This window comes from Perca fluviatilis, chromosome 21 (genome assembly GCF_010015445.1).
Source record: "Perca fluviatilis chromosome 21, GENO_Pfluv_1.0, whole genome shotgun sequence".
In the NCBI taxonomy this organism is placed as follows: domain Eukaryota; kingdom Metazoa; phylum Chordata; class Actinopteri; order Perciformes; family Percidae; genus Perca; species Perca fluviatilis.
In genome coordinates this window covers 31,251,370-31,263,809 of record NC_053132.1, presented here as the reverse complement: position 1 = coordinate 31,263,809, position 12,440 = coordinate 31,251,370, and the positions used below count along the sequence as shown (strand labels likewise).

At 40.3% G+C, this 12,440-nt stretch overlaps 1 protein-coding gene across 1 annotated transcript in view; it reads left to right on the top strand.

Annotated features, from left to right (window-relative positions):
- Positions 1 to 12,440, top strand: part of reep3b (receptor accessory protein 3b) — a 67,028-nt gene that overhangs the window by 34,911 nt on the left and 19,677 nt on the right. The gene's annotated exons all lie outside the window — the stretch shown is intronic.

Genomic DNA, 12,440 nt, shown 5'->3' with positions numbered 1-12,440 from the left:
TTTTCTTTTTCTTTCTATTTAAATTAGTTAAAAAGTTTCTTAGTTTATGGTAGATTTGCCAGTCTGATTGATAACCAGATCTTATTGCTGTTAATTTTGCTAAATCGCGTTCCACCATATGTTCCTTTAACTCCTTATCTAACCATGGTGTACTGACGCTTCTGACCGTAAACTTCTTCACTGGAGCATTCTTTTCAACTATAGGCATAAAAATACCAACAAAGTTTTTCAATGCTTCCTCAGGATTTGTTTTCAGTAATACATCTGACCAACATACCTCTTTTTACATCATTTCTAAATCTGTCCTGATCAAACCATTTATATGATCTCTTTTGTATTATTTTCGGTCCAGGCTTCGGCACTTTTGCTCTTCTAACAACAGCAACTAAATTATGATCACTACAGCCAGTAGGTATAGATAATGCTTTTGAGCATAGCTCAACTGCATTAGTAAAAATATGATCAATACACGTGGAAGTAATTGTGTCGTCACTCTTAGTAAATATTCTAGTTGGTTTGTTAATTACCTGTGACAAACCACATAAATCTGTAACATTTTGAAGACTTTTTTTCATTGAACAACCTAATGCATTCCAGTCTATATTCAGATCTCCCATAAAATAGATTTCATAACTGCCCTCACACCCATGTTCTAACATTTCACATATTTTCTTTAGATATTCACTATTTGCACTTGGTGGTCTATAACAACAACCAATCAACATGGGCTTCAAATGTGGCAGTTGTATTTGTAGCCATAGTGCCTCCACCACCATTGGCATTAAATAATTTCTAATTTTAATTGGTATGTGATCCTGAATAAAAAATGCAACTCCTCCACCAAATGCATTTCTATCCCTCCTTACAATACAATATCCCTGTATATTCAAAGAAGCATCATCAAATGTAGAATCCAAATGTGTTTCTGACACAGCTAAAATATGCAATTGATTAAACATTAATATTTCAGAAATTTCAGTTAATTTATTTCTGATGCTACAGATATTAATATGAGCTATCTTCAAACCTTTTCTTGGCATTTTAGAGTGCTTCATCATTGTTTCAAGCAGTAATTGTTATCTTCCTGTTTATCTAATACCAACTGCATCGGAGCTCTCCCTAACCCACACTTAAACATACACATAACTATAAAACACACACAAACAAACAACCACACATACACATCCCTAACTGTATATGTATCTAACACAAATAAACATACACTTGCATTGTCACCTAACACGTCCATATCTGCCAGCTAGAGTTAGCCAACTTCAACTTTTAAATTTCATATTATCCTTCACTCCATGAAAAACTCAGAATAAACAAAATTTAATTATAAATTTTACATATTTACATTAGTACTTTTATTCAAGACAATATAGCCTACTCATCCAGTTTAACAGGAAAGAGATTATTTTTTTATTTATTTTTTTTTTTTTATTATTTCTTTTTTTCTTTTTTTTTCTTTCTGGGAGCATCCATTTAGTCCTTAATTAAACGCAGTTCTTAACTTTAACTGTTTAAATTAAAAATACACATATTCAGCATCATATTGCCAGTTTTGTGTGGTCTACCCCCTAAAAATCAACAGCAATGAGTATGAGGGCGTGCCCTGACAGTACCTAGGTAAGGACTACTAGCCAGTCAGAAGCTGAGTATGAGGGCAGCCCCTGACAGTACCTAGGTAAGGACTACTAGCCAGTCAGAAGCAGAGTAGGGCGGGCCCTGACAGTACCTAGGTAAGGACTAATAGCCAGTCAGAAGCAGAGTATGAGGGCGTGCCCTGGCAGTACCTAGGTAAGGACTACTAGCCAGTCAGAAGCTGAGTATGAGGGCAGCCCCTGACAGTACCTAGGTAAGGACTACTAGCCAGTCAGAAGCAGAGTAGGGCGGGCCCTGACAGTACCTAGGTAAGGACTAATAGCCAGTCAGAAGCAGAGTATGAGGGCGTGCCCTGACAGTACCTAGGTAAGGACTACTAGCCAGTCAGAAGCAGAGTAGGGCGGGCCCTGACAAGCATGCTAGTGTCATCCAAAACAAACCCGGCTCAGCTGGTAACCGTGGCTACGGCTCAGCCATACGGGTTCGAACCCGAGTCTGATCTCGAAACACAGGCAGAACAAGCCGACCCAGCTTCGCAACCTAGACTGGAGTAAGACGTTTCAGAGTAGTACGTTATTTAAATGTTATCAAATGAATCTTTCTGTCTCCTGGATATGGAGATACAACTATCTGAACTCTTCAGCTCGAACTAGCTTGGTTTGAGGGCGTGCCATGCTAGCAGCTAGGTGAGCATTATAACGTGTGTTCCAAAGTGACCACGTTTGTCTCTGAAGTAAATGCTGGACTACAATAGAGCTGTTTGGAGCAGTTTGTAAACAGTGTTTTCTGTTGGAGATGGTAAGTCCCTTTGGGGGGGGGACTTTGGGCTTTTTCACTTTGTAAACCTATAACATGCACAAAAAAGATATATAACACACAACCCAGTCTCACGTCAGTTCGTGATGGCGTTACGAAATTAAATCTATTAGAACGTGATACCCTCACGTTATTTAGAAGATTTACGTGTTGGGGTCACGTTTTTTATACTAATATATTTCAATGAGAAGCATCTTACGTAATCGCAGCACGAAACTTTCTGCCAGTCGGGCTGCAGCAGAGAAGCTGGATACAGCTTTGATATTATTGGTATTTTTAGCCCAATAACCGCTGTTTTAATCAACATTTATTCACCAGATCTTATCACGGTTTATATGTATTTCTTTTAATGTTATTATTTCGGTCTATTTCGGCCAGGGAAGCTGGATTGCTTTGTTGTTTATTGATATTTTTAAAACTATAACGCTACATCTTTCAACATGTATTTAGCTGTTATCATGGTATGCATTTCTTTATTTTAATATTATTTCGGTCTTATTACCGGTAAATATTACAGTAAATAAGACAGAACAGTAGGTTACGATATGAGCGAGCTGACGCATTCAAAGCCGATGTCCCACGGTGCAATGCGGGCATTCATTCACAGAATCAGACAGCGATCAGCGGGTCTTTAACGCCTGTATCACTTCAATGCGTTAGGGATCATGTAGAGCGTTGTTATAGCGACTACAACAACGGCAGGGTGATCAGGACCCCGCGTCAATCTTCTTTCAGCGGATCGATTGATAGCTCTCCTCCATAGGGAACAGAACTGCGTCCATGTCAACGCTATGCTATGCATAACAGCGTTATGTTATGCGAACAGCGGTCTGTTATCAAGAAAATAAAAGACCGTATTCTACATTAGAATTCAAGCAAGCCATGTAATAAATATAATATATATATATATATAATCAGTGGTTTTGTCACCAGCAACAACGTGTTGCTCAGTTATGTTCCAGTAACTTATGCACCGTTTAAATAAATCAGCTGAAGACTCCGAGTAGCTCGTAATTACCGCTCGGCGGGTAGAAAAGATAAAAATACATAATATTCGTAATATTGATGTTTTTGTCTAACGTTGTATTTGAGGAGTTAAACAATAAACATAGCAATAATAATAAAATACAGTTTCATGTATTTGTCTGATGTACTGTTTGCTCAGCCGGCCGGCGGGCGGCATCAATCTGAAATGGAACGAAGCCCACTCACGGCAGACAGCAGAAACAGGAGCCCAACACGTCCGCCCACCCACCCCGGAAGAACTACAAGTGCTCAAGCTTTGTAACAGATTATGGGCCGCGGCTATAGTGGGAGTTGTAGTTTTGAAATATATTGGTATATTTCTCATATGTAGAAGTTGGTAGTGTAGAATTTTGGATACACCCTGGTTTTTTTTGGGATGGGGAACACACTGGTGTCATCAGATTTTAAAAATCGAATCGTTAAACAGGTGAAAATAGCTTATTACCATATTTGACAGTGCTTACAGTGGGTAAACTTTGGTGACCATATCTACATGATAGCTGAGGTCCAGAGCTTTCTAGAACAGCTGGTCTTATGTGTGTAGCACCTTCTGTTGCTAAATGACAAGCCTTCAAAGATGTACTGGGTTCAAGGTTCAGATGTCAATATTTCAAAGCAGGAATAATGTATCCTCTTCAGACTGACATAGGTTACTGTCCAGGCTGAGACCTTTCCAACGATGTGTTTGCTATAGTCCTACGACAAGGTTTTAATTTTCACATATCATAGGGACCATTTTGCAAGCAATACTTTATTATCCCCAGAGGGATATTTGCCTTGAGTTAAAATGCTTCAAAAATAACACTTGACATATTGTTTTATCAGCATACAGATGACATACTTATGATAAAAAAACATAAAAAAAGTGATATGGAGTCAGATTGAAGCACATCACACAGCCACAATCTATTGCTCATCTTTCACAAACAGTGAGCAACACACAACCATATGCATCATATCATGAAGCTATTTCCCTGCAGCCTCAAGCAACATTATTTTAACTTTGAATTGAGGTAGGTCCAAATTAGGGCTATAGTTTAGAATTATTTAGTTTACATTAGGGTACCCATTTCTTCTGTCAGAGGATAGAGCTACTTGGCATGGAGAATAAAGATTGATCAGACCATATTCTCTGTGCTCCCCTTACAAGTAAGCTTTAAATGAGATGTTTTTAGATATTGCTGACGTATTAAAATGCTCTGTAATGCAGCCTTGTATAACATAAACCATCTGATTCACTGTGAGTGTCTGCTCTAAATGATAAGACACACTTTCAACACGGGCCTTCCAGCCAAAGGTGTTGTCCATATACACACCAAGGTGCCTGTAGGAGCAGAGCCCATTGATTGGTTCATCATTTATGACCTCTGATACTCTCTGACCCATGTCACGACCAACTCCTCATTTTGTGAAATGGTTGAATGAGATTGTTGGTTTGGCACCACATTCTGGTCTCTATTTTAGCAGAATATGCAAAAGTACTTGTGTCTGTGTGCAGTAGGCTGAGGTAGAAGTGTGCCAAAAATGCCAAAACACGTTTGTGTACACATACCCATACAAAGCTATATACATCTCTGTGAACAAAAACCTCAGCAAAAATCTGCTTAAAATGCTTCCTAAAACTAGCCCCTTCTTAATTTTGAAAAGGTAGTCTCAGTAAAGGCTACAGAGGTTATGGCTACAAGCTGTACTGTAACCATGCTGATTGATATCAGGATCATATTCTGAATATAATAATTAATGATAGGCCTACCATAAATTGTTTAAAACAACTAATAATACAGTGTGATTTAAATCAAATTAAGTCCCATACATAAATATCCTTATGTTTTTTTTCCCCTTTAGTCTTTGCTATTAACATTCATCAACTGCAAATTTAGAAAATTGCGTTTTTAAATAACTATGCATGGAAAATAAAATGAAAAATGCTTCTCTTTGTAAGTAGTTTTATTTTTTGTTTTTCACAACATAGCCTACAAGTCAAAACAAATGCCCATTAGTCAAACAAGCCATTAGGCTGTAGTTCTAAACACTTAACTGTAGTTTGTTTATATAGGCCTAGTATTTTTCTGCGACAAGGCAAATCAAAGTGCTTAGCATAAAACACAATTTTTTCATTATTGGTATTTTTATTGTATAAATTCTCACGTGCAACGTGCAGCAATTTGTTTTATTTTTTTACGTGCAGCAATCTTTTCTATCTGCCGAGTGGTAATTACTACGTCACTTCAGGAGTCTTCAGCTGATGTCATTTAGCAACAGAAGGTGCAACACACATAAAAAAGCTCTGGACCTCAGCTATCATGTAGATATGGTCACCAAAGTTTACCCACTGTAAACACTGTCAAATATGGTAATAAGCTATTTTCACCTGTTTAACGATTCGATTTTTAAAAGCTGATGACACCAGTGTGTTCCCCATCCCAAAAAAACCCCAGGGTGTATCCAAAATTCTACACTACCAACTTCTACATATGAGAAATATACCAATATATTTAAAAACTGCAACTCCCACTATAGCCGCGGCCCATAATCTGTTACAAAGCTTGAGCACTTGTAGTTCTTCCGGGGTGGGTGGGCGGACGTGTTGGGCTCCTGTTTCTGCTGTCTGCCGTGAGTGGGCTTCGTTCCATTTCAGATTGATGCCGCCCGCCGGCCGGCTGAGCAAACAGTACATCAGACAAATACATGAAACTGTATTTTATTATTATTGCTATGTTTATTGTTTAACTCCTCAAATACAACGTTAGACAAAAACATCAATATTACGAATATTATGTATTTTTATCTTTCCTACCCGCCGAGCGGTAATTACGACGTCACTTCCGGAGTCTTCAGCTGATTTATTTAAACGGTGCATAAGTTACTGGAACATAACTGAGCAACACGTTGTTGCTGGTGACAAAACCACTGATTATATATATATATATATTATATTTATTACATGGCTTGCTTGAATTCTAATGTAGAATACGGTCTTTTATTTTCTTGATAACAGACCGTTGCTAAGTATAACACAACGTTGCCATGCATAGCATAGCGTGCCTGCGCGGACGCAGTTCTGTTCCCTCTGGAGGAGAGCTATCAATCGATCCGCTGAAAGAAGATTGGCGGTTCGGGACTGATCACCCTGCCGTTGTTGTAGTCGCTATAACAACGCTCTCTACATGATCCCTAACGTACATTGAAGTGATATGATAAGGCGTTAAAGACCCGCTGATCGCTGTCTGATTCTGTGAATGAATGCCCGACGCATCGTGGGACATCGGCTTTGAATGCGCCAGCTCGCTTCATATCGTAGCCTACTGTTCTGTCTTATTTACTGTAATATTTACCGGTAATAAGACCGAAATAATATTATTAAAATAAAGAAATGCACAATGTGATAACAGCTAAATACATGTTGAAAGATGTAGCGTTATAGTTTTAAAAATATCAATAAACAACAAAGCAATCCAGCTTCCCTGCGGAAATAGACCCGAAATAATAACATTAAAAGAAATACATATAAACCGTGATAAGATCTGGTGAATAAATGTTGATTAAAACAGCGGTTATTGGGCTAAAAATACCAATAATATCAAAGCTGTATCCAGCTTCTCTGCTGCAGCCCGACTGGCAGAAAGTTTCGTGCTGTGATTACGTAAGATGCTTCTCATTGAAATACATTAGTATAAAAAACGTGACCCCAACACGTAAATCTTCAAAATAACGTGAGGGTATCACGTTCTAATAGATTTAATTTCGTAATGCCATCACGAAGTGACGTGAGACTGGGTTGATAACACAATAAAGGAAAAGGGGGGAAAAAGCCAAAAAGCATAATATGAGCACTTTAATAGAATGTTTTGAATTCCCAACTGGAAACCCTCTGATTCCATGATATACGTAAGGGTTAATGCCCGACGAGGTGTCCATTGTCAGGTATTAATGGACGACGGCGAGGCGTGAACCGTCCGACGTGCAGCCGAAGTCCATTAATACCTGACAATGGACACCTCGTCGGGCATTAACCCGCTTATACCATGGTCACTTGCCAAATAACACATTTTTAAAACATTAGTTCATATTTTAATTAGTTTTACAATCGAAATCTAAAGTTTATCCAAACAATAACTCCGTTTCCCTGGTTACGCCTGACGGTTTGACTAATACCTGGAACAATCATTCCCATCCATCAGGTTCTTATGCAATGCAAACGTTGTTCTCTCCACCAGGAATTAGGAAGAACCTTACGACTTGCCTCCCCTTAGCAACCAGAGATATTTAAATAGTCCGCTCAGCTGATAGAAGCCTTCAGTTTAGCTACGAGCCAGAAAGCTGACGCTATGCTAGCAAGATCCAAAGTCAATAACATTGTGTACAGTTGGCAATCAGTAAAAATAATTTGACAGTATGTTGAACAACAAGACAAGCTAGCTATCCAGCCATGTCATTGTCCCCAAAACAATATAACGACTTTTACGAAGAATTTGATCCGCGATGTGTAACGTTACTGTCGACGGGCGAGCAGCCTGAAGCAGCGAGGTGAACAGTGAAACGGGATGTGAGATAACGTTATTCTCTGTGAAACTGAGTCAGTCCAGAGGGCCAATAGAACTTACTTCTTGCAGCCTGTGTATTTTAAGCGCCATCCTGCGGTGTTCAGAGGACGATTTGGAAATAATAAATCCATTTCTCTTTTGATTTAATGTAGCGCATTCATTTAAAAAAGAACAGTAAACAGTCAGTTTCCCCGAACTCCTTTATTGGTGTCCTACATCACTTTTTAATGGACACCCTGCAGCCAATCAGAATCGAGTATTCACCCAGACCATGGTGATTCTAGTCTGTGAAAGTGTCACCTGATGACATCATTCAGTTTAGGAAACCAGCCGTCTGTGTTTTGAAGAGATTACTTTTTTTTAAATCATTGGAATTGCAGAATGTGAATTGTGTCTTAGCACGTATTTCCATTTGAACTCAGGTTTTAATGGGAACCTATACAAGCATATAGATGTAAGGGCTTGGAGGTGTTTTCTTGGTGATCTTGGCTGATGTAAGTAATGTCAGTGAGAGTGAAATCCCAGTCCGCTGAGTTTGTAACACATTCACACACGCACACACAGCGTGAACACACCGGCTCACAGATTCAGACGCAGTAAGCTGTGATTCTGCTCTCAGCCTCCTCTTTGTCCTCCTTACTGTCTGCTTCTGTCGCTTGATCTCTGCTAGTACTGATTCTCAGGTCCACTTCTTTGTTGCATAAAGCAGTTGGATAGGTATAGGTAAATTACCTAACAATTTCTCTTACCAAATCTGGAAATGGAGATCTGTAGATTTCAAAGGTTATTTTTTTAAACAGAGACTGACGCTTTTCTCACTTCACATGTAATGCTACATTACATCAATTGCGGCAAACTTCACAGACGACCATGAGGGCAAAACGGCATCACTGATCTGTTTTTAATATTCTCTCGTTCATCCAGCTACAAAACCCAAAAAAGTTAGCACGTTAGCGTGTCGTTTAATACCAAGCCTGTTTGTAACCGTTATTACCTACCGACAACGTTATCTTCACACTGGTTCAACTGACTTTAACAGTTTAGATAACACACTCGACTGTACTGCTGTTACAGACGTGAACTAAGCACAGATGGTGTATATCATATCTCCGGAGCACAATAAAACATGCTGGGCGTGTGAAATAATGTCATTTTTTTATTGCGTCTGCAAAATAGGACATAATCCTGATGCCATATTGGTAATAGACTCACGCAGTTAATGGATGGATGCATCAGAAGGATGTTGATGCAGCTTATTTGTACTTAGAACAAATAGTTTAACTCCACAAGAACGATGTTACATGAGCAATACACAAAGTGCCGTCTACCTACCTTGCTTACTGACTCACAGGGCCAGCTGTACGTACATTTGCGAATGTAGCGTTATCAGCACCGTGGCCAACCCGCAGAAAGCGCACGTCATATTTACCAAACCTGCAGTTCATCGGGTAATCAGCGCCTTTCTCCGCCCACTATACCGTAGATTGCACTGTAGCAAAGCGTTAGGTACTGGTGCTATGATACGGCTGAGTGCAGACTGCCATATTCCCACTACTGAGGCTATGACTGTTTTAAATGATCCTGATGCCAATATTTGTAATTGGAGTTTAACAGCTGCTGGAATGGAATGTGAACGCTGAGTCAGAGATTCGATTTTATTTCTTCCAGTAACTGTAATATTGCATGGCTGCTTAATCTGTAACGCTTCATGATTTCGTGTTCACTCAACTGAAAAAGTGTGATCCTTGTGGCAGCTCGTCTCCTTGGCCTATGTCTTCGTCTTGCTCAGATTACTGCTGCCATTTTATCATGAGGTATATGCCAGGAAACCCGCTTCCTGGTTTACACCTGCTTTTAAGAGGCAGACAATTGTCACCGCAAAATAGAGGCGCGCTTTCACGCGGTATGTTTTTAGTACATAGCGCGGAATACTTAATTAGGCACACTTTACGCTTCCCCTCCCATCTCTTTATGGGAAACTCCCACTTTCCCCTTCACCCTCCCGTGAATGCATATGCATGACACGGAAAAGCGCAATTTGCCATTTTCAGTTCCTGCGACAGGCAGTCTGCTCTTTTACCTCAGTGTGGCCTGTTAGTTCATACCTTGCCATGCTTTTACACGCACATTGCGAAACAAATACGCCTGAACTGGGCGCAAAAGCGTTGGTACATCTGGCCCACGGTTCTTCACAGCATAGAGCTTATTCTGCCTCTCTGATTGGTTACACAGTGTGTCAGTCTACCTGTATTCCCCAATACCTTGACAGGCATTAAGGGGGGAGAAACTACAGCGACGTAGCGGTATTATGAATCCCGCTGCTATTCTTAAGCATGTTGACAGTGTTTGTGTAATTACTTTCACTGAAACTCGCAACTCAAGTAAAGATGCGATAACGAAAGTGATGGACCAGCAAAGATGAACAGAACAAATGTTGATGACATTTCTGGAAGCTAATGGCAATAAATTGTGAATTCTCAATTTACTGTATGGGATTACGTGTGCTCCCATAGATCAGTTCAGTATAATGTCCATTTCCACAGCACATGTTTTCATGTCATACTCGCCTCTCTGCCAAGGACACTTTAACTTTTTTAACAGAAATGCAAATTTCTTTCACAAATAATTTCGATGCCTTTATTTTTGCAGTTTTTCTTCTTTTTTTGCAATCGCTGTTAAGCTACTGTCAGTGAGACTCAAAACTTCCTACATATGTTTCAAATAAAAATGTATACCCCCTACTACATACAATATATGTAGTAGGGGGTCCCTGCTCCGTCTCTCTTTCAGTTAAATGGTTCTTGGCTTAAAAAATGTTGAAAATCCGTGCACTAAATTAAACTTGTCGGCAGGTGGGGTGGAGCAAGTGTTGGTCAGGCCCCACTGCAGCCCAGCTCTGTCTTCATGCTTTGTCTCCCAAGTTTAGCTTTACCAGTGTCGCTGTTAAGAGCTGATGTCAGGTGTTTTTCTTTTTTTCTCTCTTTTAATGGAAGGCAGTTATTCACAGACGGGGCCAATAAATGTCTGCTATTGCCTCAGGAAGGCAAAATGGCTGCTGTATATTTCACTGAGGTCACATCTTAATGTCCTCCCTACTGATGAGATGAAGGAGGGAGGGAAAGAGAAAAAAATGCTCTAAGAGACAGAGATAGAAGGGGGTATAAAGTGGAAGATGAAAGGGAGAGGTAGAAGAGAGACAGAAGTGGTGGAGGCACAAGTGGATTGAAACATAAATTAGATGTCCTCTCCATCTCACTGGCTCTGTTTCACTCTCTCTCCTCTTTACATTTATGTGTGTGTGTGTGTGTGTGTGTGTGTGTGTGTGTGTGTGTGTGTGTGTGTGTGTGTGTGTGTGTGTGTGTGTGTTTAGGGAGTTCACTATGAGGTCACCAATTAAGCAGTCCAGCAGTAATGTGAATCAGACTGCAGGCGTTTGTGATTTTGAGAGTTTGTGCTTGTGAGACAGGTAAATGTGTGTGTCTGTGTTTTGTGTGTCTCTCTCTTGTTCTCCCTCTCTCAACACAGACTTTACTCCCTCATTCATCCATCCACCCCCCCACCCACACACACACACACACACACACACAGACACACACACACACACTGACATTTCATTAGCTAGTGTCAGTGTGTGTTCAGTCATGCGGCAGCAGCCGGGTCTGGCTAATACCGCAGCCTGCCATGTGACTGTCTGCCTGCCTGCCACCGTCTACCGCTGGCTTTGATATGGAAATCCACACAGAAGAGCCTGGAAAGCCCTTAAAGAGGGACGGAGGGAGCGAGAGGGCAGGGAGGACGGCAGAAAGCATAAAAGCAAATAGAAAAACTCTTAAACCTCTGTTTCACTACTACTGGCCTGAGAGGGAAAGAGGTGCAGGATAAAAGGAGAAAGAAAGAAGAGAAGAATAATACCATATAAACCTCAAATTGTGTAACTCTTACCAAGTTTCATAAATATGCCGCCGCATACGGACATGTTCAGTTACAGCTTTGTCAAACTGGTCAGCTCTGGTTGCTTTGAGCGGGGGGTTAGGCTTAGGGTTAACGCAACGTGAAATGGATCCTGTGTACCTCGAAACGTCTGCATCCGCGTACTTGCGTGGACCATGTTTTTGCCCATAAGTCCTGAACAGCCATTTGTACGGTTTTCTTTTGAATCTGGTGTTTATATTTTGGTTTGGGCCAGAAGACATGTCTTCCCCAAACCCTCTTCAGAGATGTCTTTCTGAAGGTCATTCTTTAATGCAGATAGATAGGAAGATAGGAGTTTTCTTTAGAACCTATTAATAAAATCTATCATAAAACATGGTCAACTGACAGTTGTTGAAGGGATACTTTGCCGATTACAATCCAGCTCTGTGTCATATTTGTGTGGGCAGTGTGTTTAGATGAATGGTGCGTGGCTTGCCTCCGTGGCCGCAGTGCACGGAGCTCGGAGAAGCTGAGGTC